Source organism: Pteronotus mesoamericanus, unplaced genomic scaffold (assembly GCF_021234165.1).
Source record: "Pteronotus mesoamericanus isolate MK-2021 breed Mesoamerican mustached bat unplaced genomic scaffold, CSHL_Meso_final contig_84, whole genome shotgun sequence".
Taxonomy (NCBI): Eukaryota; Metazoa; Chordata; class Mammalia; order Chiroptera; family Mormoopidae; genus Pteronotus; species Pteronotus mesoamericanus.
The window spans coordinates 7,005,857-7,025,933 of NW_026555267.1; the positions used below are offsets into that span (position 1 = coordinate 7,005,857).

A 20,077-nucleotide genomic window follows, 5' to 3' on the forward strand; every position below is an offset into this window, starting at 1 on the left:
ACAGCCAGTTCTTCAGTAACACAGCAGGGCTATACCGGTTGGCAAGGGCTTACTTACTCTGTGCCAGGCACCATCCTAAGAGTGGCCTAACTAACTCAAGACGCCTGAATCAGGCATATGCTTGTATCCCCATCTTGGAGAGGGGAAAACTGAGGCAGAGACGCTGAGAAAGTGGGGGGCTGAATTTGAACCCAGGACTGTGGCCTCTCAGCCACTCGTCTCAACCACTACACACACTGCCAGAGACCCTTGAGGACCTGATTAGGGCAAGAGGGGCCCTGCAGAGGCGACACCAAGCCTCTCCTGTCTCTAGCCCCATCCATGCCCTGCTTTCCTTGTCCTCCCACATCTAGGCCCAGCCGTCGTGGTCCCACACCATGGCGTCCGATCTGTGCAGGGCTCCTCTAAATCTGTGGCAGGAAACTATGCCGCCCACGCAGATCCTGGCGTGTGAATCGCTGCCAAGGTCGCGTTTCTGCCAGTGCAGCCCATTGAGAGTGGAATGTGCCTGAAGTCATTAAGTTCTGACTTCCTCACACTTATCCCAAGTTTTTACAGTAATTTTGCTAATTATAGCGATATGGCAGCTTTATTTTAAGGGACTGTTTTATCAAAGGATATTCTTAAGTTTGATGAAACAGGTATAAACCTGTCTTCCCTTTTTAAGTACTTGGGACATACTCTGAACAGCTGATACAAAAATGTCTGTGTGAGCAAATCAGTGATGCTTGCCCTTGTCATGGGCTCCAGAGGCAAGGATGCACGGACAACGCGCCCAGAGGGGTAGGGAAGGTTCCGTGTCCCTCCTTCACGCCAGGGTCAGAACACCAATAACTACCACTGCTGCTCTTTGTCCCAGCAGGTCAATCCCCTCGCAAGTAAAATAGGACCTCATACTGTGCCCCAATGCCTTCCAGAGCCACCATGCTGAGATTTAAACCTCCACCTCCCTGGGGGGACATGGGAATTGTCCAGGGCTCATGTTCTGGGGCTTGCTGGGTGGGTGTTTGCCTAGTGCGAGGGAGGTAGGCAGATTCAAGAATGGAAAACTAGAAGCACAGAGACCCCACACAGCCCCGCCTCCCTTCGCCCCCAACACCGGCGTCATAGAACCATAATCCCCTCCCACTTCTGCAGAAAACCAGTTAACATTCTGGCATACCTACCTCTAGATACTTTTTCTATGCATATACTACCATACGTATGAATTTACTTTATTGAAATGTGATCAGACCATAAATTCAACTTTGCAACTTGCGTTTTCCACTTACTAATTTATTATAGTCATCTGCCCATCTCAGAGCATGTAGATCTACTTCATCATTTTTAATACCTCAGTAGTATTCTGTTGACTAGGTGAAGCATGGCTTATGTATTATTCAACTTCCTCCTCCCCATCACTTCTCAGATGAGTAAGTCACAGCAGCCCAGAGATGCCAAGCCATTTTACAAGGAGACACAGAGGGATGACCTCAAATGACCAGTCCAAGAATCCTGTTGTGAGGACGAACGGAGGAGGGTAGCCGAGGACGACCTGGCCTCCCGCCGCTGGCTTCAGACGCCATGCCCTCCATGGCCACACCTCGCGCCACCCCTACACACTGGAAGGTTGGAGGATGCTGCTCTGATGGCCAGAACGCATGCCCTCCAAGACAGGGCTCCACCCTGGCGGCTGCCTCTGTCCTAGGCTCTGAAGACTGCCTTGAGGCCTCTAACAGCGATCTCAGGGCCAGGGGGCCCCAGAAACCAGTGCCCGGGGCTGTCACCTGCTGTCCTGGCACCACGCGCACAGGGGCCAGTGGCTGGTGCTGACGCCCTCTGGCACCACCATCTCCCTGCCCCTCGAGTAAGTTAGTAAGAGCTGGAGAGACATGGCTCTCGTTTTGCAAATGGCAATCCCTTAGAGAAAGAACCCGGGACCTCGCCCAACCCTGTTGGAGTAAAAAGGGATGGAATGCCCCAGTTCCCCCATTAACAGTCCTCTGGACCCGTCCTTCTGGGCCTCTGAGTGTTAGGAAGCCTCGGAGAGACACCCTCACATGCCCACCGTTTGCAGGCAGTGCATTGGTTCAGACCCAGGCTGCAACTCCCGCTGTCACTCCCCGGCTGAGGGCCTTTGTACAAATTTCGCCTCCTCTCTGTGCCCAATGCCCTCACCCATATGTACGGAGCTTCAAGGGGAATTGAACAAGATAATCCTCAGCCCAGTGCCTGGAACATGGTTAGCTCTGTGATTGCTGTTGCCACCGCCCCAGAAGGCTAGCAAAGAGCCAGGGGTAGTCGGTATACTGGCCACACTGCCACCCAGAGGAGATGGGGCGGGGCATCTTAAGGACTCCTCCCCCTGCCATCAGGATGCCAACCCCTGGAATTCCCTCCAGAAGGAGATACTGGTCCTCAAAGCTCCAGGGGAAGCCTAGCTGGCCTGGACAGCCGGAGAGACGACAGATCAAGAGGCCTCTTCCATTTCCCGTAGGTGCACGGCCTTGAAAAGGTATTTCATGTGTGCCATGACATGTAAACGGCTGATGACTCTCAGCCAGCCCCACCCCCTGCTCCACAATGCAGATGAAGAGGTGAGGCGCAAGACTGGGAGGGAGTTGCCCAAGCACACAGAGCCAGTTGTGGCAAAGCCCGGGCTTTTCCACCAAAGGGTGGTTCTGTGCATGAGGAGAAAGTGGCTCAGAAACAGTAATGGGAAATGCAAGGGTAAAGGATGTGATATGCAGAAATACCATTTTCACAGGACTCTGCAAGGCCTCGCAGACTCCTAAGCCAGGCTGCCTATAACTAGCACCAGGTGGGGCTCTAAGGCCCCACTTCCCAGAGGACCAGGCCCCTGCCCCTCTCACTAAGCTCAAGTGCAACCTGGGGCCAGGGCTGAGGTGTGGCTATCGTGCCTGGGACAGAGAGAAGGACTGTCCTCAGGGTTGGAGTTCTCTCTCTGTCCCAGGGGGCCTTTTTGCAAATAGCGCTGCTCCAATGAAAAGCCACTTAAATGCACATGAAAGAATTAAGGCAGGAGATTTAGGTTTATGAGCTGTGCCAGGCGCTTTCTCATTTAATCTTTTTTACAACTCCAGAGACAGATCTCTCCATTTCATAGCTGTGGACACCCGTTCAGAGAAGTTAGGTAGCTTGGGCAAAGCCGCACAGCCGGTACCTAGAGAGGCCAGAATTAGGAACCTACTACCGAAGAGCCAGAAGTGCCTAGTCAGGCTTGCAGGGCTAAGAGCCAAGGAGCGTCAGAAAGGCGGCCATGTGTGCCCCAGGCTCAAGAGCCGGGCACAGCCTGGCTGACATTCTAGCAGAGGAAATGTGACCCAGACAGCACTGAGGAAGGGAGGGGGGAGGGGTGTCTCTTGGCTGTGCCCCAAAGCGGGCTCTGTGACCTTGGGGAAACCACTTCACCTCTCTGAACCTCAGGTGCTGGGTGCTGGGAGGGAAACCGATAACCCTGACTGGCTCCTGAAGCAGGAAGTGACTCAAACCCACTGAGCCCCTCCGACGTCTTGAGGGCTGACTCGAAGGTTCTCCTGAACGCGCAGTTGTCAGCGACTCGGGGATTGGAAAGCAGAAACCCCACACCTGTCCTCCCCCAGGCCCCAGGGAGCCAGGCCTTCCACTTCCCAGTAAAGGAATCCAGGCCTGGCAGGGAGCGGCAAGTGGCCAAGCTTTACTCCAAGCCTGAGCACGAAGCCAAGGCCTGAGTCACTCCCTCCTGGCCAGGAGAGGTGGGCAAACTGCCCCAGTGTTGTTCTCTTGACCTTGTCCAAAGTCACCCCAGCCAGTCTCCTGCGGGGCCAGGTAGGGGCCACCAAGGCGGATGTGAGAGCCCTGGGGCCAGGGTCCTAGGTTCTTATTCTGGCTGAGCCTAATAAGATTGTGTGACTTGGAGTGATTATTTCCCTTCTCTGAACCTCAGCTTCTTCATTTGCAAAAAGAGACATAATACCTACGTGGCAGGAGTGTTGTGATAAAATGTATAGGGCGCCTGGTACATAGTAAGCACCCAATGAGATAGGTTGGCATGACCTTGGCCTCAGGCCTTAGCCCTTTTCCTGGACTACACGCACACCCTGAACGATGTTATCCAGTCCCATGGCTTTAAATACCATCTCCACATTAAACACTGGCTCCCCAATTCTCTTGCCTTGAGGTCTTAAGGTCTCTCGCACTCAACTCTGCATTTGACCATCCGACCTGCTGCCTTCATTTGAACGTTCGGTAGCAGCTCCAACATAGCAGATCGTCCACCTTCATGATTTCTTCCAACCCCCGCCTGCTCCTCCTCGCCTTCTGCATCGTCATTGGCTACAATGTCCATGTAGCTCAGGCCAAACACCTGGGAGTCATTCTTGAGTGCTCACATTCTCTTACACCCACCCCACACCCCATTGCCAGCACTTCTCTGCCCCGCCCCCACCTCATGCATCTGAAAGTGCACGGGACTGCCCCGGGCCAGCTGCGTCCCTGCACAGCCCTGGCTTCCTTCTCCAAAACAGGAACAAGGGACAGATAGGACCTAGTGATCCATCTGACATGGCTTTGATCACAGCCTGCAGAGGGACTGGCTGTCTCTTATCTCAGACCTGGGCCCAGTCCAGTGCCACCAAGCCAGGCCACCAGGGGGTGTCCCAAGGCTCAGGCCACAGCTGCTGCTCCCTAAGGAAAGGGCCAAAGGATCATCTTCTCTCTTAGAACCCAAGAAACTGCACCACCCCCACCCTTGGACTGACTAAAATGGAAAGGAGCCACCCAACCACCCCAGGAGTCTTAGAATCTGAGATTCAAGAGTTTCAAAATAACTTATTCCCAAGGCAGGAAATGCAAGGCACGCATACCATCAATTTCTATCCCATGTCCTTGGCAGACATCACTAATCCATCCAGGTATTAATGTCCTCAGAATTGTTTTTTAGCAAAGGGCTCTGGGCAGGCCACTACCGAGCGGTTAGAACTGGCAGGAGACACTTCCCGCTTGCCAGCCCTCTCATTTCCCGTACGAGAAGAGCAGGCCCCGGCTGACTTTGTCTCATCAGGAATCCAGGCTGCAAAAGCCAGCAGGGCCAGAATGAGGTCATATGACCCCTGGGACGCTTGTGTAACCATGGTTAAGTTCTGGGGAAACCTCAAGTGGGTAATGGCATCATTAATGGAGAGGCTGCTGGGCCCGGGGCAGCTGCATCCTTGTTCAATTGTCACCTCAGACATGGGGCGGGGGGTGGGGGGGGGGTAGTGCAGGGAAGTCTGCTGAGCTTCTTGGCCTCTGCGCTGCAGGGGTCCCAAAAGGGGGAGAAAAGAAGGGACAGTGGGACAGAGATGGAGAGAGGCTCTCAGGGTCTGTGCGCGCGGGTACCCGTGCGTGAGTGTGTGCATGTGTGGAGCTTCCAGCGGGGTGGAGGAGGGGACAGCCCTGACAGAGGCATCTTGTCCTCCTGCCCCTGCACAGGCTTGTTTTCTTCCCAAGCTATTAATGTCACTGCAGCTTCAAAAGCCGGGTGACCTTTAAATGCAGAGCCTCCTCCTCCTCCTGCCCAAGGCGCGGAAATGGCTTAATGGAAACTCCAACGGCCACAGCTGCTGAGGCGGCAACAAAGCCATCCTCATCCTCTAGGTGCCTGGAGTGCCTGGGCCGCCACCCCTGGGCCCACCTCCAGGGTGGGGCTGTGAGTCCGGAAGGGCAGAGAGGACCCTTGGGCACGGCGGTTGGGGAAAGGAGGCCTCCTTGGACCTGAGAGCAGGAGGAGGAAGAGAGGGAGGGGCAAGACTTAGCTCTGCCAGGCCCTGTTGTATGATCTCGGGTGAGCCATTTACCTCTCTGGGCCATCCCTCATCATTTAGTCTAAACTAACTAAGGGTGGGAAGAAAAAAAAGAAAATTGTCCTTACCTGAAAAAAATCCTTTAAAAATCCATAGAAGAAAAACAAGGGGAAAGCCCTGGCCAGGTGGCTCAGTTGGTTGGAGCGTCATCCCATACACCAAAAAGCTACGGGTTTAATTCCTAGTCAGGGCACATACCTAGGTTGCAGGTTGGATCCCCGGTCGGGGCACAGACAGGAGGCAACCAATTGATGCTTCTCTCTTATATTGATGTTTCTATCTCTCTCGCTCCCTTCCTCTCTCTCTAAAATCAATAAACATATCTTCGGGTAAGGGTTTAAAAAAATAATAGAAAAAGAAAAAAAAAGACATTTTCTCTCCTAATTTTTTTCTCTCTCTTGCCCCAACTTACTTCTGTTGCCAGGTCTGCAGTCCATGGGCAGCGGTGGCGGCGGGCAGGCGGGCGGGCGGGTAGGGGGGGTGCTTAGGAGGGGTCAGGCAAGGATTAAGTCAAGAGGTGTCAAAGGAAGGTGATAAGTTCCTTCCCCTGTGAAAGGAATGGCCCTGTAGCCTCAGTCCTAAGGACACCCTCATTTGCGCCTGCTCCTGAGGCTCAAATATCAGGCTTGGCTGCCATAAAAGGCACAGTCAAGAAGCGCAACTCTTCCTCCCTTTTGAAAAGATCCCAGATGAAGCTCCTCAGGCATGAGGGCCATGTCATTTGTTTGACTCATCTCGGTAGCTAATGGTAGTAACAACAACAACAACAACAACAACAACAACAACAACATAACCTACTGCCGGCTTCTTGATGCGCCAACCGCTATTCCAGGTGCATTCTGCATGTTAACTCTTTGTATTCTCCCAAGAGCCCTACAACGTACTTATTACCACTGCTATTTCCTCTTTATAGATAGAAAAATGAGGCTCGAAGAGTTGAGTAACTTGTTTAAGGTCACACAGTTAAGTGGCAGAGCTGATATTTGAGCCCAGGATGTCTGATTCCCCTCCAAGGTCCCTGGAGCTGGGCACACAGTAAAACTTCAGTAACTGTGAACTGAGCTGAGTCCCTAACTGGGCACAGTTGCCCCTGCAGAGGCTAGGGGAGCGAGGGAGGAGTGTGCGCACAAAACCTCAGGAAGTAAGAACCCCCGTAGTTTCCTTACAAATCTTTTTCCCACCCCACCAAGGTTATCAAGTTGCCAGGACTGTTTTTCCCCTCTACCTGAGATGGTTGGGACTATTTCCACAACAATCCCCCTCTCATTCACAAACGTCACCCACTCAGCCAAAACACTCAACCCAGATGCCTGGGAGGAGATCAAACCTCACTGCAATACCTGAAGCCCTAGGTCTGAGCAGGCCCTCTGGGCCGGCCTGAATGTGCGCGTACCTGTCCTAACCTGGCAGAAGGGGACCACTGGCAGGGAAGCTGGGCTGGATCCAGGCAGGAGCTCCTGCTGGCCCAGGTCCAGCCCCTTGGGAAAGAGGAGGCAGCTGCCCTTCCCTGGGCCTCTCCTGTAAGCAGTTAGGGCGAACGCTCCTCCACAGGGGAGGCCTGCATGGTCTGGGGCTGAGTCCCAATGTCTGGACAGCCCCAGGAGGCATCTCTGGGCCCCTGGGACAGGTGGTCAGTCAGCAACGCCACATTTAGTATTTACTGTAATTTAGTATCTGAGCATGCCCAGGGAATCCAGGCCAAGGAACCAAGATTACGGACGGGTGCTCAGGGCGAGAGGTGGAGGGTCCTGGGAACAGGAGTCCCAACTCCTGCTCCTTCCCCATCCCCTGCCCCACTAACCCATACTTCTTTCCATCTACCCACTGATCCTAACTGCCTTTCTGGAATTCATATAATATATATAATGGAACACTGTACAACAGTAAATAAAAATGAGGCATCTCGATATGTCTCTATGCCCGATGCTTATTGCTAAGGGGAACAACACAAGGCACAAATGCGACATAGGCACCGTAGGAATACCTCGGAGCCACTGCAGGTTCGGCTCCGGACCCCTGTAATATGTATCACAATTAAGTGGGTTGTAATCCTTTTGCTGGTGGGAGGGCCTTGTCTTCAATTTTTAAACAATACAATATCCTCAAAGTGCAATACAGTGAAGTACAATAAAACAAGCTATGCCTGTATACTGTAGTGCACTGAGGTATGTGTAGGTCTGTATGTATGGAGAGGGAGAGAGCGAGCACTCTGAAAAGAGCCATAAGAAACTAATGCTACAGGATGCTGCGGGGAGCATTAGGTCAGGGGAGGCAGATCGGGGAAGCTTCGCTCTGTAAATCCTTGTATATCTGCTAAATTTTGCTTCATGTTTATGTATTAATTTTAAAACAAAATAAGCAAATAACCTATAAAGAATACCAAAGTGACAGTCTTGCCAGGGGTTCTTTTTAATGCTCTTTTTGCATTACCTGCAACGGACATGAATTACTTTTTAATAATGATTATTGCAAATATCTATGAGCATGTACTATGTGCCATGTGCTTTCCAAGCTCTTGGCGTGTATAATCCCATGACAGCCCCACAGTAAATTAAGTATTATACCCACTTTACAGAAGAGGGAGCTGAGGCTCAGAGTTTAAATAACTCATGTAGGGTCACGCAGCGACAGAGACAAAATTTGAATCCCAACCATCTGTTCCCCCATAGTCTCTGCTCTTCTTAACCTCCACCTTATAGTGTCTCTCTAATTAAAAAATAAAATAAAATAGCACCCAAACAAACAAAAATTGAATGATGATAGAAAAAAACCTGTAGAAAAAATGAACCATAGAGCCTCCAGGGCTTTACCACTTTCATACTCCTTAGAACCTCAGCTCAATCCATCCTGCCTGCCTAACAACAAAGGCTTCCTCAAGTCCTGCCCAGTGGGAACCAGGCTCGCCCCTCCCCTGGTGCACAGCATGCATCGCTCACGGTCAAAGGCCCGTCCACTTCCTGGTGGGGTTGCCAGGCAGAATAAGGCTCAGTGGGCAAGGTAATGGCTGGGGCCACAGCTCTCAGAGGCGAGACTACAGCATGGAGGGCCAACTGGGGCAGAGTGGGGTCGGGTCTGGCCAGGAAGCACCTCATGCAAGGGGAACCGCAAGTTGATTTTTGCTGGGGATGAGCCGGGGGTAAGAAGCCACAGAGCACCGAGCACAGCAGTTACGGTGGGGCCAAGCTCCGCTTACCTCCTGACTCCCACTCTGTGACAGGGAGAGACCTTCTGCAAGTGTTTCCTCATCTGCAGGACGGGCAACCTGCACCTCCTCAGACGGGCTCCTGAGGGGAGCTCAGGCAACGGCCTCACATAGGCTCCACACTTGAATGCGAGCCCTAAGGCCACATCGTTCTCTGGGGCTGAGTCTAGAGGGCCCAGGAGAAAGGCCTGGGATTAGGGCCCTGACTCCAGCCCTGAAGGGGGAGCATGTGCAGCCTGAAGGTCTCCCCTGAGGGGCCTCTAGGACCTCAGGCTGCGGTGCTCTGGGGCTCCTGAGTGCAGCAGGGAGCTGGGCCAACAGCCCCATTCCTGCCTCTACTCTGCCCCTAGAGAAGCTTTGTAGGGAGCGAGAAGTGAAGTGACTGGAATATTCCATGGGCCCAGGGTTGCCAGGCCTCCCGCTCCTGCTGGGGCTGGAGGACAGGGGGTGGTCTGATAGGGGCCTGACCCCTTAGGGCGGGTTCCCCGGGCCCTGGGCAGCAGGGACACAGGCACAAGGCGCACCGGCAGAGTGGCCTTCTCAGAAGTGCTGCCTGGGGCAGCTGAGGAATACAAGCCCAGGGCTGGGAGCAGAGGCTTGGGGAGGCAGTGGTTGGCCCTAAGCTTCAAAAGAGCAAGAGGTGCCCTGATCGGTGTGGCTCAGTTGGTTGGGCATCATCCTGTAAAGTGAAAGGTCGCAGGTTAGGTTCCCCGTTCCAGTCATAGGAGAGGCAACAGATTCACATTTCCCTCCCTCCCTTTCCCTCTCTCTAAAAATAAATAAATAAATACAGTCTTAAAAAAAAGAAACTTAAAAAAAAATTAAAAATAAAAAAAGAACAGGAGGCAGCTGTGGCTGGGGGAGCCATCACCCCCGACTCGGGGGCCAGGATGCCATCAGAAATCCCACCCCAGAGAGAAGGGCCCGAAGGGCCCATCCCAGGCAGCAGGTGAGACTGTTCAGAGCCGCTTACCAGGCCAGCTTCTTCCTCCAACCACACACTGCTCCCTCTTCCTCTGCCCTTTCTGCCCCTTCTCCACCTGTGTAGCTGCAAAGTTCCCTTTCCACAGCCGCCACAGAGGTGCCTGGAGGCCAGCTGCCCGGCCTCCTCTCCCCACCTGATGCCCTCCCTCATCCACATGACCTCGCCTCTACATACCCACGCGCCCACACATGCCTTCTGGAGAGGCCGTGGTTAGGAAGGCAGAAAGAAACCACATGTTCTCACTTCCAGATGGTGCATGTTGCCAAAGGTCACAGAACTCAGTAGCCACAGAGCTGGGATTTGAGCCCCGATTTCAAGACTCCTGGGCCAGTGCTCTCTCCCTGTGTGGGCGTGCACACTTGCACGCTCCAAACCAGCTCATGGGCTTGTGTGTGTGTCCCGAGCACCAGCTCACTCAAACCCATTTACACGCACGGTGCCACATGCTAGTCTCAGGTCCCCCACCACAGGACACAGATACCTGCTTGAAATTCTCCCTGCTCTCTCCCATCCAGCCCAGGCACTCAATCCACTTCTCTCTCCACCCAGCTCTGAAGCTGTGTTTTTAAAATTACAGCCAGTCTTCGAAACCCACATTAATGCGCACTGACAGCACCCTCCCCCTTCCCACAGCCCACCCTGCAAGCCACTCCTTCCACTATGCTGACGGCAAGGCCAGATGTGGCCCCGGATCCCTGTCTCTTCCCCATCTTTGCCCAGAACGGTTTTCACAGCATCTGATACAGCAACTGTGAGGTTGGGCTGACTTGACTTGCAGCAAAACTGGCCAGAACTGGGGAGCGGCACGCTCTGGCCAAGGCATCGGCTTCCTGGTTACCTGCGGGACCAGCTCCGGGAAGAGAATGCAGGGAAGAGCCCCAGACCAGCTGGGCTGGGGCTGGGGGCTTGGCCCTCTAGCCTGTCAGTCCCGAGGAGGAGGCAGGAGCTCCTAGGGGTTCTATAACCTGCCTACTTTGCCTCCAGGGGGCCTCAGTCTCTACCTCTCGAAAATGAAGAGAAATAGTCCCTACTCCGTTTAATCTTTCCCATCAATGAAACTTCCCTGCCAGGGATACAAGGACATGGGTAGGGGTGGGAGGATAGATCAGGGTCAGAGAAAGCTACCACTGCACAAAGCATGATGACACCTCTGTAGAAGGAGGTGGCTGCGTCCCAGTCCCCCATGGCCGGAAGGCCCTCTGCCCTTCGTTTAGCTACAGAACCAGACCCCTTTCCTCAAATGAAATCCTCGGCAGAAGCCTGTCCTCACCGCCTTCATCCAGCAATTATGTGTAATCAGAGAACCTGCCATTTACTAAGTGCTAGTCAGTGTTCCCGGTGCATGACGTCAGTTAATCCTCATGATAACCTAGCGCTGTAGATTACCGTCTTCTATCTTTATCAGAGCCATTTTACAGGTAGGGACACTGAGTTATGTGTGAGCTAGAGGCTGTCCAGGACCGTGCCCCATCCAAACTGCTTGGGCGTACAGGGCAGAGACCGGGGTCCCTGTCAAGCCTCCTGACACAGTAGGTACTTGCAAATGCTTTAAAGCCTGGGTTTAACTCCATATGCTCTCATCTCCCCACTGCTACCAAGCTGCTCTTTTGGAAATGAATATGTACTTGTCTATCAGTCTAAGAAGCAAATGCTCTTTGCACTACAGCGTTGCATCTCAGAGGGTGGCGAGACTTCATCACCCTCTTAGTGTCTGCTAAGAACACATACTCTCCAGCCCACTGTTAAATCAGAATCTCTGGGGGGGGTGTCCTGGGAATCTGCATGTTAACAAGCTCCCAAGTTTAGACTGACACCCAGTAAAGTGTGAGGACCATTACCTTATAGGGCAATGCAGTTCAGAGCCCTGGATTCTGGGTTTAGCTCCATCACAAACCAGCCAAGTGACCTTAGGCCAGTCATTTTTTCCTCCTGGACCTTCAGGTTCCCATCTGAAAAATGGGCAGGGAGCACAGTATGATCTCCAAGACCCCTTTCACCTCTGACATCCTCTGGGTCCAACCTGAGTCCCCAGATGGTCCATAGGTGTATGAACTGAGATTCAGGGACTATGCAGTCTCTGTAGCACAATACACACTGTAGGCACACATTAAAAAAGAGTCCCTAACTGTTTGACTTAGGGAGATCTGCAAAAATACCTTGCCTCTGGCTCTAAGCCCTAAACAAATGCCTTTTGGATTACCCATGACACCTCCCTGCCCCCATGAATACCTATTTTCTTCATTCCAGACTGAGCCAGCCAAATTCTGTAAACATTGGGTCCCGCACCTGAGCTTAGTCAATAGTCATCAAACAAAGGCACTGCCAAGCCACCCTACAAGCCCAAACTCATCCAGCTCTGTCTGTCACAGGGAAGCAGCAGCCTGGGATGTGTGGACCCTGTCCCTCCCTCCCGCCATAGAATGGGAATGAGGGCCAGGTCAGATTGTGCGTGTAGCTAAAATGGCTCCAGACTACAAATGGGTTACATGGTTATCCAGACTTAAGGGGGATGAGGCGACAGCATGGGAAGCGTCCAGCGGTAACTGGGACCTTCCAAAAGCAGCTAGACATCCTTTGTTTCCTTGGCTCCTTGATAGCACCATTAAAACACGTGTTCAGCCCTGACTGGCTTGGCTCCGTGGATTGAGCACCAACCTGCAAAACGGAAAGGTTGCTGGTTCGATTCCCACTCAGGGCACATGCCTGGGTTGTGGGCCAGGTCCCGGGGTGGGGGCGTGCGAGAGGCAACCACACATTGATGTTTCTCTCCCACATCAATGTTTCCCTTCCTCTCTTTCTCCCTCCCTTCCCTTCTCTAAAAAAATAAATTAGCAAACAAATTAATTTAAAAACACACGTTTAGCTAGTGCTCAAGCATTGCTTGCTAGTGGCAAATGTATGATTTGCTCATCCTTTAAGCTCTATGAATCCTTGAGTGTGGAATGTGGGGGTTATCAGACCCAGAGCCCAGGGACACAGAGTGAGTTCTGATTCATGCCGCCTTTGTGCACGGTCAGCCCGTGTGTGCTCATGCCCGTGTGCAAAATAACCAGAGGGGAAGGACAGACAGTGGGAAACATCTTGTACCCACTGTCTTGAATTGTACCCAGGGTCTGCTGATCCTAGCCCTTTAAGAATCCTGAGATAGATCATTCTCTCACCCTGAGCATACTGACTGGCCCAAATGATTGTGTGGGTTTTACATGGGTACCGCACTTCACAGTTTACAATGCTGGGAAATCGTCAGCAAGCCCTTTCCATTCAGCCAGGCTCCAGGCTGGGCACATTCCTCACAGCAGGGGACTCTCTCCGGCACGGTGGGAGGCACGTAACTCTCACAACAGAACTATGAGGTAGGAAGTGTTATTTTGCAATGAGGAAATTGAGGCACAGAGGAATGAAATAACTTGCCCGACGTCTCACAGCCAGGAAGTGGTGGAGTCAGGATTCTACCCCCAAAGCCCACACTCCCAACCACTCGCCGCACTGTCACCCCCTGCACAGCGACGAGCCTCTACGGCTCTGCATGGGGCCAAGGGGGAAACTGAGGCTCCAGAAGGCTGGGAACCAAGAGGCAGCCTGGCCACGGCCCCACCGCCAGGCAGCCTGGAGCAGGAGAGAAGCGGCTGTGTGGAGCAGACCCAACAGCAGGGAGATGGAAAAAAGGTGGGTGCACCCAGCTCAGAGCTGGGCAGGCCAGTCCCACCACATGCCTCCTTGGCACCGCAGCCGGCCCCGGCTGGGAGGGGACCTCTCCGGGCTCCCACTCTCACCCCAGCAGGGCCTCCCTGTCCCAGCCTGGGCTCTGGTCAAGTTGTGTTTCCATTCCAACCACACCGGCAGCAGCCTGAGTGAGTCAAGGCCTGGCAGGAGGAAGTGGCCACACTTGAAAATCATTAACATGCAGGGCTGAGCTTGGGGCCTTTGTTCTTGAGCAAGGAGTGGAGCATTTCACTTTCAGGAAGGAGCTGAGAGGGTGGGGCAGGCTCCGAATTGCACAACCAAAGGCACAGGCTCAGACACACACAGGTCCCACATGGAAATCGTGGAAGTCGGCTGAAAGGGCCCCTGAGGAAATGCACCCGCAAACCTCCGGCCCTCCCACCCAGTGGGTCCACACGGAGGGAGAATACTGGCCATCCTAGCTCTGCTGCTTTTCAAGTCAGAGAGAGAGAGGCCTTCCGACAGGGGGTCCGTGGGGGCCCGCGGTCAGTCGTCTTCCGCGTCAGGGAAGCCAAGCGAAGGAAGGAAGCAGAAAGGCAGCAGAGGAAGAGTGGGAACTCAGGCCCCGCACCACAGCCACGGCGGGAGTCCCAGGTCCCCGGGGTGAATGACGCCCCCACATCTGGCTGGGAGGCGCAGCCCCAGCTCCGGGAAGACTGCTTTCCCTGCACAACCCTCACGTCTCAAAACACGGCATCCGTCTTCCAGTCACGTAGGGTCACCTGTCCCCGGAATCTCCCAGATGCAAGGCTAGACCAGGGAACAGCCCTCACAGGCACCCCTTGCAGCCCGGAAACACTGTCCGAGGCAACATAGTTGAGGGAGACAAGTCGGCCAACAAGGAAAAATCTGTTTTTAAAACTGTAACACAAACAACAAGAATAAAACAGGCTTTGAGCGAGCGCCACAGGCCCTTGGAAGCAGGACGGTCTGGGCGTCCCGGGAATGGGCCCGGCCCCCCTCCCCGCCTCGCAGGGGTCAGTCGGAGGCTAAGGTTTCACTCTGCTCCCCTCCTGCTCCTCATTAGAGCTTAACCTCCAGGCCCTTGAGGAAATTGGGAGAAATGGGACTCTTGTCGTTTGTCAATTACAAAGCAAACAGCTCTCTGGGGGACTGCCCTCCTCTGGGGGGGGTCTTCTTAGACTCCCAGGCCCCTCCTTCCCACCTTCCCGAGGCTCCTCTGTAGGAGGCGGCCTGCTTAGGGGAGCTGCTGCCCTTTCCATCCGTGTTGTGGGACCTCTGCCTGGCAGGGGCAGGCCACCCACCCGGTCCAACTCACCCCCCTCAAAGCCTCTCTGTCTGTGAAGGGCTTTCAGGGACAGGAAGCAATAAACAGAGTCAGGTGGCCAAGATGCAGGGGCTGATTATGCAGTTTGTGGATTTTCCAGGCCTCTCTGTACTCTCTCTCCCACCAGCTGCCTGGGGCTCTGGAGAGAAAGGTGCTGGTGAAAGATAGGCTGGTCTTTGGCTTAAAAGGTGGTCTTTCGACAGGACTGAGCTGGGTTTTTCCAAGCACATGGGACTGCATGCCTTGATGGTTCCACAGGCACCTTCTCATAGCTTCAAAGAGAGAAAGAGGAACCCCCATAACTAGAGCCCAGCCTGCTGGTAGCTACAACTCTTTCTCTCTCCACCCCTGATCACCTCTCCACTCAGCTCTAAATTACTTCCTTACTTCCTAGGAGATTCCCAGAGGGGAGGGTGTGCCTGGCCAAGCTGCCAGCCAGCTCAGGCCAGGTGGGTGGCCCACCTTTACAAAGAAGCTCACCACGCAGCTTCATTTAGCTGCCCTGGGAGTGGAGAGCATCTTGGGAAAATTTGAGATTGGTACAGAAGGTGCTTCTGGGCTGCACGGCCTCCCCATCGCCAAGCTCAGCTCAGATTCCCCAAAGGGGTTCCGAGCTGGGGAAATGGTGGCCCATGTGTGCAAAGCCGTGAGTGTATATAGGTTTGTGACAACAAAAGAAAAAGGAATGTTCCTTCTTGTCTCTCAATACCCAGTAACCAACATATAACACAAGACACTTCCACGGAATGGAAAGGCATGCAGCTAAGACCTTGGAATGCAGTGCCAGCCTGGAATGACACGAAACACCAAGTTGCAGAGCCACATGTACATGACAGTTTTGTTCAAGTGTCCTTGTGTATCTGGACATGCATGGGAAGAGGAAGATGTTTGGGTGGAAACACCCCAAATACTAAGTGGCAGTTACCTACAGAGTTGCATGCTGTTGACTTCATGCACCTCTGCATCCTTTGAAGTTTTTACAACAAACATGCATTATTTCCAAAGCTTAAAATTAAGAATTAAAAAAAAAAATGTTATACTGCTGGTGGGAATATAAAACGGTACAGCTGCTGTGGAAAAGTTGGGTAGTTCCTTAAAAAGTTAAACCTAGAATTACCCTATGATCCAGCAATTCCACTCCTAAATCTATACTCAAAAGAACTGAAAGCTGAGATGCAAACAGATATTTGTACACTCACGCTCATAGCAACATTATTCAAAGTAGCCCAAGCGTCAGTCAACGGGTGAACAGGGGGCAGGGGGAGGTTTGTTTAACGGGCGGAGAGTTTCTGTCTGGGATGATAAACAATCACTAGAAATGGAGAGTGGCGACGACTGTACAACATTGTTAATATAACAACGACACTAAACCGCCATTTAAAAATGGTTCAAATGGTAAATGTTTTGTTACACATATTTTATCATAATAAAAATAAATAAAGAGGTATCAGGCAGGACGAGGCTCTGGGCTGCAGAAGAGGCTGTGAATCCCCGGGCAGAAGGGGGCACACAGGAAATCCTGCCTGCACAGAGCAGCTCTGTCCCCATCTGCACGGAGCGGGCCAGGGGACAATGGCATCCCTGTTGATGAGGACCGTTCACATGATCTGCAGAGTCACACATGCCACAAGGCTGGGGGCAGATGGCGGCGCAGGGATACTTTCTGAGACATTTGGAATAGCGGGGTTATGATGCATTAGAAAAGGTTAGTGTGCTAGACAACGAAGCCTGCACTGAAAGGCCTTGGGTAGAGGGGAGGCAAGATGGTGCGCTTACACGTCAGGGGGATAGGAAGGGAAGGTCAGGGGAAAGAGAGGGAGAGGGAATAAGCGGACGTCTGTCCTAGAGGGTGCTCTGGCAGGCAGAAATCTCATTCATTCATCAATCATTCACTAAACATCCCAGAGCGCTCCCAGGTGCTAGGCAGTGGGAAAGTGACGGGGGAGGGGGGGGAAGAGGACCCACTCATCTTGTAAATACCTTAGTGTACTTTCAGTCCCACCACCCACTTTCCTCAAAAAGAAATACATATATAAAAAGAAACTAAAAGCTGCCCCCGCCTCCACCTTCTCGCAGAAAGTGAAAACCCCTCTTACTTAAGGCCAAGCATTTCTGTCCAGAATAGGAAATAAGATCAAGATTGCCGGCATGGGCCGGCCTCCCTGGTTACTGGGCCTCCCGCGCACAGGCGTGGCCCATCCACCAGTTACCAGGCATCGGCCGACACCAAAGGAGAAAAGCAGAGAGAGGAGCGTGGGGGTGCTGGGCTGGGACACCAGGTCTGGAGGCCGTGACGGCGGGACGCAGGCTTCCCGGGTCCACGGGTTCCTGGGTTCTTACCCTGCTTCTCTCCAACTGTGCAAGGACGGGGGAGCTATGTCGGGGGCACATCTGTGGTCAGCAGTAGCTCTGCCTGCCTCAAGATAAGAATATGTAAACAGTGGACTTTGCTGTAAAAGGGCATTGGATCCAGGGCCTCCGGGAACGCATAACGTGTGCACGCGTGCACTGGGAGAGGAGGCAGCAGCTCCGACACAGTTCGGCTTGGCCACCTATGGCCTTTCACAGAGACCCACCTGTAGAACGGTACTGTCCAATAAGGTGGCCGCTAGTCACATGTGGCAATGTGAATTTAAATTTTAATGAATGAAAAGTAAATAAATGTATGACTCCGATCCTCGGTCACATCACTCCACTTCAAGTGCTCAATAGCCACCCAGGCTAATGGCCATCCCATTGAACAGTACCTTTCCCACGTCGCAGGAAGTTTTATCAGACAGCGCTCTTCTAGAACCCAAAGGGGAGCCCTCCTCCTTAGCAGGAGAAGACTGGAGGACTTTCGTATAATTATTTGGGGGAGACAAAAGACTGTGGACTCTTGGTCCCCAACAAAGGAGCCCTTTTACATCCTTCAGGGAAGGGTGGGCAGTGCAAAGACCCCCTCCTCCTAGGCAGGCAGAGCCAGGTGAGCACTGGGTCCTCTTCATCCAAGATCAAAGCTTTGGCCTGGTTCCCCTGAAACATGACACCCTGAGCAGAGGGTGTCCCATTAGGACTCCAAGTTCTGGTTTCAATACGCACAGGACCCAAGGCCCTCCAATTTGCTTTGCCAGGAAGAAGGGGCGCTTAGTGTTGTCAGGGTTCATCCACTGTCCCCGCCCCAGGGTGTGCCCCATGGAGGCCCTGGCTCTGCCTCCTTGGACTTCTCCAGAGCAATGGGAAGGAGTCAGGGGAAAAGGGCAGCTGAGGCAGGGGTGTGTGGGGCTGGGGGAGGGTAGGTAGGCGGTGCTTATTAAAGAAGAAAGCATCATTTCACGGAACCTGATGGGTCAGTCTCAGGAAATGGATGGAAAGGAGTTCTGAGAATGCAAATGATGGCTGGGTGTTTGGGCCTATATCTCCGAACTAACCAGAGAAAAACTGGCCAAGCAGCTTCCGCCCCTGCAACACCCACCGATACGATGATATGAAACGGCTGAGACACCTTCACTCTTAACTTAACCAAACTCCTAAAGAATTCCCCCATTTGAATCACAGGGGCATCACCATTCCCCTCCCTAAGTTGTCTTGGTTTGCCCCGAAAGTCCAGCAAAATGAGCTGTAAATCTGCCGTGTTTCTGACAGATTCAGGGCTGGAGGCTGGGAGTGGGGCAAGCTGGCAACCCCCAAAGTGCGGGAACACTGGGCAATGAAAACGGAGGGAGAAATGGGGAACCTGGGGCCTGGCCCCAGCTCTGCCACAGGGAGCAAGTTCCCTGCTCCTTTTAACCTTTTTAAAAATAATAATCATAAAATTAAACAGATAGAGAAAACCGCACAAAACAGCTGTTAAGTTTAATTAATGAATTTACTGAGTAAGGCAAACACCTTTGTAACCACGCGTGTCCAGAAACAAAACTTTGCCAGCTACTCCAAAGCCCTCGCCACAAGCCACCCTCTGATTTCTGCAGTGATCATTCCTTTGCATTTGTCACTTGAATGTACAGCCCTGGACACGGTAGTCTATTTTAATCTACAGATTCCCCCTTTATCCATTCTCCCCTATAATTTATTAGCTGAAGAACCCAGGGCACTTGACTACGGACTCCCCAACTGTCTGACAGTCATAGAACAAGTTTCCTTCTCTCTCTGACCGTCAGTTACTTCTTCTCAACCAGCATTGTCCTGCCCAGTTTATGGGGCTCCTGCGGCAATAAAAAAGAGCCTGGAAGCTCATCAGGAAATGCTTATTTTGTTAAGCAAAGCACGGAGGATGCAAACTCATATACGTGATGTGCTTTCAACCACATACAGAACAAATGCAGAGGCAAAAAGTACCAGAAGGAAATAGGCTAACGTAGCGATAGTTTTACCGACGATGGAATCCTGTGTGCTCCCCTTTTTTCTTTCTTAAATTTTTCCATGATTAGCATATAACAGTGTGATAGGGAACAGGCCATTTTTAAACATTTTAAAGAAAACAGAGCTCTTAACGTGTGGCACAAGGCCAAATGTGTCACCAAGCTTGTCCACTCTCCCTTCACAGGACCACCTGCCTTTGCTCCCGCTCTCACGGCCACGGCCACTCCGCTGGGACCGTCCGCAGCCCAGGCCTGCTTCCTTTGGTGCCTCCTAGCTCGTCCTTCTCATCTCCTGCCTGTCTTCTGTCTGTGCTGCCAACAGAAATTTAAAACAAGCCAGGTCATTCCTCAGCTCTCCAGCCTCTCATAGAAAGATCAGACCCCTTTCTTTTTTTTGCATCAGCAGTCACTATGCTCAATGAGCATCAGGGAGACCTGTAGGGCTCGTTAGACACACATTGCTGGGCTCTACCCCCAAAGCTCTTGGTCCCCTAGATCTCGGGTGGAGCCCCAAAGTTTGCATATCCAACAAGTTCTCAGGCGATGCTGGTGCCGCTCATTCAGGGACCGCACTAGAATGCGGATTTGCGACACCTCTCTGTCCTCCTAAACAAGCCCTGTCCAGCGTTCAAGACATAGCTCAAGTTCCTCCTTTCCACAAGGGAGTCTCTGGGAACTTCAGCCAGTATTGATCTCTCTCTGCTCTTCCAAACCGCC

General features: G+C 52.7%; 1 protein-coding gene across 2 annotated transcripts in view; it reads right to left on the reverse strand.

The window, feature by feature from the left end:
• CUEDC1 (CUE domain containing 1) overlaps window positions 1-20,077 on the reverse strand; it is a 75,602-nt gene that overhangs the window by 20,116 nt on the left and 35,409 nt on the right. Inside the window, exon 1 of one of the 2 annotated variants that reach the window (XM_054585463.1) lies at window positions 9,016-9,195. The exons of the other annotated variant lie outside the window; for it this stretch is intronic. The gene's annotated coding sequence lies outside the window, so the exon portion shown is untranslated. Of the gene's footprint in view, window positions 1-9,015; window positions 9,196-20,077 lie in introns of those variants that run through there. 2 annotated transcript variants of the gene reach the window in all.